Consider the following 6,851-nt stretch of genomic DNA (forward strand, 5'->3'; position numbering starts at 1 on the left):
TTATGTCAGGTTTCGTTTAGTTTCATATAGAAAACTTTAACGAAGTACTATGGGTAGAGGAAAGGAAATGTGCAACTAGTCTACCGGTATATACGGAAGAATTGAAGGATTGGGTCCAAGATTTACAGCTAGTGGATTTACCTCTTAATTATTGGAAGTTCACATGGTTTAAAGGTCGATCTTGTAGTTGCATTGATAGGGTTCTAGTCAGTATAGAGTGGCTTGAGGAGTTCCCAGATACTCAGTTGAAAGGAGGACCTAGAGGTCTATCAGATCATTGTCCGTTGATTGTAAAAGGTACAAGAATTAGTGGCAGCCCAAGACCATTTCAAAGTTTAGATTCCTGATTTACACATGAAGGGTTTCTGAGGATGGTGAAGGATGAGTGAAGGAACTTGGGTGATGATTAGTTCACTAATAAGCTGAAGGCCTTGATGGTACCGATAAGAGTATGGCATAAGGACAATCTTGAGAGCATGGACAATAGGATAAAGAAGTTTGAGGAAGAGATCAAGAAAATTGATAAAATAGTTAGTATTGGTACTTATGACGGAATGGTGGAGGCTCGACGGAAGGCTCTGGTGAGTTGTTGTGCGAAGTGGTATGTTAGAAAGGAGATTCATTGGAAGCAGATGTCTCAATCTCAGCATGCTAGGGATATGAACAAGAATATTAGATACTTTCATAACCTAGTATCGGCTAGAAGGAGGAACAACATAATTGATGCTCTGTTAATCAATGGAAGGTTAGTGCGAAACTATGCCAGAATAAAGGTTGCGATTAGAGGATTTTATAAAGAGTTGCATCGATAGGAATATGCTCCTACGATTGGGTTCCGTGATGGGTTGGTAAAGCAAATTGATGAAGAAGAGGCAGCAGCATTAAAGGTATTTCCATCGTCTGAGAAAATCAGAGAGGTAGTTTGGAATTGTGAGTCAACTAAAGCTCCATGTAGTGATGGATATAATATGAACTTCATTAAAAAATGTTGGGATGAGATTGGCCAGGAGTTTACTACAGCAGTGTTGGAATTTTTCCAAAGTGCTAAGCTACCAACGGATGCTAATGTAACATGGGTGGCACTAGCTCCAAAATTTGTGGAAGCTAAGAAAATCAAAGATCTTCGGATGATTAGTATGGTTGATTGTGTGTATAAAGTGATATCAAAATTATTGGTGAGAAGAATGAGGTTAGTGATGCCAGGATTAGTAGAGGAGACACGGTCTGCATTTGTGAAGGGACAAAAAATACATGATGGTGCCCTTATTGCATGTGAGATGGTCCAATAGCTAAAGTTGCGCAAGAAGAAGGTGACAATTATCAAGTTAGACTTTCAGAAAGCATATGACAGTGTTAGATGGAGCTTTGTGAATATTGTGCTACAAAAGATGGATTTTGGTCTCAGATGGAGGACATGGGTGAAGGAATGTGTGACCACAGTGTCTATGTTGGTTTTGATTAATGGGCCACTATCCAAGCCATTCAAGATGGAGAGAGGTCTTAGACAAAGAGATATATTATCTCATTTTCTGTTTGTTCTTGTCGTTGATGTATTGCATAGGATGGTGAGTGAGGCACTTAGGAATGGACGCGTTTCTCCACTGCTGATTGGGAGGGACAACATAGAGCTGTCGCATCTCCAGTTTGTAGATGACATAATCTTATTCTACCCCCAGGAAACAAAGACAATTAGGAATTATAAGAGGTTTTTGTGACTTTTTGAATTGATGTATGGCCTAAGTATTAACTTTGATAAGTCAAACTTGATTTCAGTTATTTGTAAGCAGAAATGGGTGATAAATATGTGTGGTCTGTTAGGATGTACGGAAGTTGCTTTACCTGTTAGGTACTTAGAAATTTCTCTAGGTGTAAATCTGATCCTCGGTTGGTGAAGACCTGGAAACCGATTATAGACAAGGTGGAAGGCAATCTCAGCTTATAGAAAGCAAAGACTCTCAACAAAGCTAGCAAGCTAGTTCTAATCAAATATGTACTTAATAGCTTGCTGGTCTACTACTTAAACTTGTATAAGATACCAAAGCCGGTTGCAGAGAAGTTAATTGGGTTACAGAGAAGATTTTTGTGGAGTAAAGAAGATGAGAACAATGGCATACTGATAAACCATTATTTTATGATTTATATTGTGTTTAATTGAGTGGTTTTATCAATTCTTTACCTACTTATTCATATGAATTTCATGATTTTATAATTCCTTCCTAGTATTTTTTATGGTTGAAAACTTGCTTCCTAGAAACCTTTAATTAGTACATTTTAACTCTCTTGTATACCATTCGATGCTGTGATCCGTGTGTTAAGTGTTTCAGGCTTCATAGGGCAAGAATGGCTTAGAGAATGGAGAGGAAGCTTGCAAAAATTGGAAGGAACACAAGAAACTAAGGAGATGACCAGCGAACACTGATGCGAGCGCATGGCTCACGCGAGCGCACAAAATGAAGAAATCGCAGCGACGCGAACACGTGCCTGACGCAAACGCATGGATTGGAATCTGCACGAATGACGCAAACGCGTGGACGACGCGAACGCGTGACAAGAAAAATCGCTGAATGACGCGAACGCGTGGACGACGCGTATGCGTGACCTGCGCGATCTGCAGAAATTACAGAATACGCTGAGGGCGATTTTGGGCCGCGTTTTGACCCAGTTTTCGGCCCAGAAACACAGACTAAAGCTAGGAAACATGCAGAGACTCAACACGCATCCACACACATTCAGATACATTGATATTAGGATTACTCTTAGCTTTAGATCTGAATCTAGATTAGCTTTACATTGATAGTTTATGCTTTTGCTTTGGATTTTGGATGCTGAAAAGTCATTATCTCCGTCGAAGACACTACTTTAATTTGTTTCCTTATTCCTTTACTTTTTCAGTTGATCATTGATCCTATTCAATTAAGTATGTTACATTTTGGATTTATTAATATATAGAGTTACTTTTACTTTTAATTAATTTTAATTCTCTATTTTATTTTATTTAATTTATTATGTCTTCTTATATTTTTATGAGTATTAAATCCGTGTCCATGGAGTAGATTCTCTACTTGACATGGGGGTTGATTAAGAGGAGACATTTGAGTTGGAATGCTCAAGTGCTTAATTAAATTGGACGTTGTTGGCTAATTCTGTATCTACTAACGCTAGACCTTCCCAAGGGAGAGGACTAGGATTTGCGGATAAGAGTTAGCTCAATCACTTGGCTTTCCTTTATTTAGTAAGGGTTAACTAAGTGAAAACAACAACCTCTTTACACGACACTTGAGAAGATTCCAACAAGGATAGAACTTCCAATTAATTATTCCCCCAGTCAAGGCCTTTTAATATTAATAATAATTCTTAGTTTATTGCTTTAATTTACAATTATTTTAATTATTCATTATCCAACCCAAACCTTCTGGAAAATTTCTGATTAATAAATTAGCATTCTTTCCTGCAACTCGTTGGGAGACAACCTGGGACTCATACTCCCAGTATTTTTAATTCTAATTTTTGTGACAACCCTTTTTAAATTGAGAAGGCGGGTCTTAGCTGGTTGAGAACTGTACTTGCAACGCATTTCGTTTATTAATTTACACTGCAACCTTATCAAGTGCATCATCCAAATCTGGCTGCAGATTTTGAGCTAAAAACTGCACTAATCAACTTGATGTCCAAGTTTCATGGCTTACCTGCTCAAGAGCCTATTAAGCACCTTAGGGATTTCCAGACAGCATGTTCTACTGTTAGGCGTAATGGTGTAGATGAAACTTCTATTCTGTTAACTGCCTTCCTATTTTCTCTTGAGGGAAAGGTAAGGGAGTGGTACTACTCCCAACCTGAAGCGACCGTTACCAACTGGGATACACTCAGGAGAGAATTTTTGGAAAAATACTTTCCAGATGAAGTCACAGATAGACTGAGAAAAGAGATCTCCTGCATTGTTCAAGGTGACTCAGAGACTCTCTATGAATACTGGGAGCGTTTTAAGAACCTTGTAGACGCATGCCCCCATTACATGATTGACAGACTAGTGTTGATCAGCTACTTCACTCAAGGCATGAACCCCCAGGATAAGACTACACTGGATGGTGCTAGTAATGGTTCTATGAAAATTTACAGGACCGCAGATGAAGCATGGCAACTGATCAGCGACTTAGCTGAGTCCACTAGGAATCACAGGCAGAGGCGCAGCCATTCAAAAGCTGTTGTAGAGGTTTTCTCTAACATTGATACTACTGCTCTTACACAGAGTATATGTGAAATGACCAACCTACTGAAGCAAATGCAGTTGAACCAACCTACTGAAAGAATTTGTTGAGTATGTTGTAAATGTAGATGTGTACTTAAAAAAATTAAATGTGCACAAATTTTCAAAAGGGTGTGAAATGTAAGTAAATTGAAAAATAAGAGAATAGAAAAAAAATTTAAGATAAGAAAAAGTGAAAAAAGAGTGAGCGTTTAAATAGAAGGAGTTAATATTTAAGTATAAGAGAGAGTTTTGCGAGAAAGCAAATAGTGAAAGAGATGAATTATTGAGAGAAAAAAATTAGAGTAATAAACATATTTGTGAGAGAAATCTAAAAAATTCTAATTTAGACAATAGCACATTAGTGTCATTTTATTATAAAAAGTCTTTAATTTCTCATATCTAACTATGAATTTCCTAGTATTTTCATGTCAATTTTTCAAGGTTATTGGTACGTTTTGAAGGCATTATTGTCGCCGAAAAGAGAGAAAGACAACAAATTTCATACTTTAATGAGAAATTACATGAAACAAGTCTCAAGTATTTAACATATGAGAAGATGTTATCTATTTTATATTTGATAGTTCAAGAGATATTGAACACGAGACATTTAAAATGGACTAAGTTGCTCGATTATTTTTCATATGTGATTGAAGGTAATAACAATGTGATTATTAACCAGTTGTCCAAAAAGTATAATTTATCACTATTCTTACTCCTAATTTATTAGAATTTGGTTATATGAAAAATTTTTATGCAACTAAATCTGATTTTTGTTCTATATCAAGTGATTGTGAGAATATTGATTTAAAGTGACATAGTGGAATAAAAAAAAAATCATAAGTTTGTTATCTATATGTTTTTATTGGCTTCATAGATGTAGGAGCATTGAAAAAATTTATTCTGATTTTATTGTATGTAAAGAAGTTGAATCTAAAATTTTTTTAAATATATTGTGCATTTTTTTGTTTATTCATACTCATAATTAGATTGATATTTCTATAGATTTCTTACTTGCCTTGCTTAAGATTAGTGAACATAAATATAGCATTATTTTTACTATAGACAGATTTAGTATAATGATACATTTAATTGTATGTCAAAATATTAAAGATTTCACACATTGTTGAATTATTTTCAAAAGAAATTTATTATGTGCTGACTTATGCTAGTGTTTTGGATGATCATATCTTTTATGTTAAAAGTAATTTGGATAATTATTTATAAAATATTTAGTTTTCTTATAATTGTGCAATTTATAACTCTATTGATTGTCATTCTCTTGAAATTGTGGATGATTTTAACCGTTGGACTATTTTGATATGATATCTTTATCTTTAAATGATGTTATTTTAGATGGTAAAAGTAAGATTGAAAGAGTTAAATTTATACACACGAAAACTCATAACATAGTAAACACGAAGAACATAGCAATTATTTAGTGAGTAAAAAAAAAGCCATAAAAATATAATCTTCGAACGAGATTAGATTTGGATTAATTAAAGAAAAAAGAAACTTCTTATTCAAAGAAAAACTATGTTTATTATAAGAGAAGATGGTCCATTCTAAGTATTGGAGAGTATCAATAACAATACTAGTAACATAAATTTAATTGGCGAATACTATATTTTAGCTGTGATTGATATATCTAATTTTTCTTCTTTTGATATAAGTGTAGATTCGAGGACGAATCTTTTTGAAAAGGAAAAAGATGATACATGTTCAAAAAAAAATTTCAGTCATTTAAGGACTAATGGACATAATGGTAATTTTTTCATGTTTTAGCATCTTATTACTAGAAGAATTATATTATGTTGGCCTTGAAGATTAAGAAGACTAAAAATTCGTTTCAAAATTAATGTGCTGACTTGGTGGCACTTATACATGAAAAATGCATTAATAATTTGTTAAAGAAGAGAAGACATAGTTCATTAGATTAAGTGAGGACAACAAAAAATTCAAGAATTCTTTTCAAATTCATAGGGAGGCGGTATCCTATTAGTACTAAATTTAAATTTATTTTATTTAAAATTAAATTTGATTTGTTGTTAGAATTTATCAAAAAAGTTTGATTTAATTTTGATTTATTTAGTAATATTTTTAAGTATTTAAAATTTAAATTAAATTTAATCTAATCTAACAAGATTAAATTTATTTTAAATTAATTATCATATTTTTAAGTATTTAAAATTTAAATCAAATTTAATATAATTTATAAAGATAAAATCTGATTTAAACTAATTAACAAATCTTAGGTATTAAATATTTAAATCAAATATAACCTAATTTAAAAAGATCAAATATGATTTAGATTAGTTAAGATTAATTTTGTAATCATATCTTTAGATTAATTTCACATTTTATAGCTTTATTCTAAGAAGATTTGATCCACTTTTTAGGTTGATCAATTAGGAATCTATTAAGTAAGTTTATAAGACATTTTATGGAGGTTGATCAATTAGGTTGTGCACGAATTTCTATACATTCAAGTAGGTGAATAATTTGCTTTGTTTGTTGACACCTTTTTACATGCGCACAACTTTTATTGGGCGTAAAAAATAGACAATGTGATTTTAGTATTTTACCATTGTCCAACGTGTGATAAGAT

At 33.1% G+C, this 6,851-nt stretch overlaps 1 non-coding gene across 1 annotated transcript; it reads right to left on the bottom strand.

Moving 5' to 3' along the window:
- Positions 1–3,910: 3,910 nt before the first annotated feature.
- LOC112739374 (small nucleolar RNA R71) lies at positions 3,911–4,018 on the bottom strand. The gene has a single exon (XR_003170313.1). It is a non-coding gene; the product is annotated as a small nucleolar RNA R71 (small nucleolar RNA).
- Between the last annotated feature and the right edge of the window lie 2,833 nt (positions 4,019–6,851).

Source organism: Arachis hypogaea, chromosome 13 (genome assembly GCF_003086295.3).
Source record: "Arachis hypogaea cultivar Tifrunner chromosome 13, arahy.Tifrunner.gnm2.J5K5, whole genome shotgun sequence".
Classification (NCBI taxonomy): domain Eukaryota; kingdom Viridiplantae; phylum Streptophyta; class Magnoliopsida; order Fabales; family Fabaceae; genus Arachis; species Arachis hypogaea.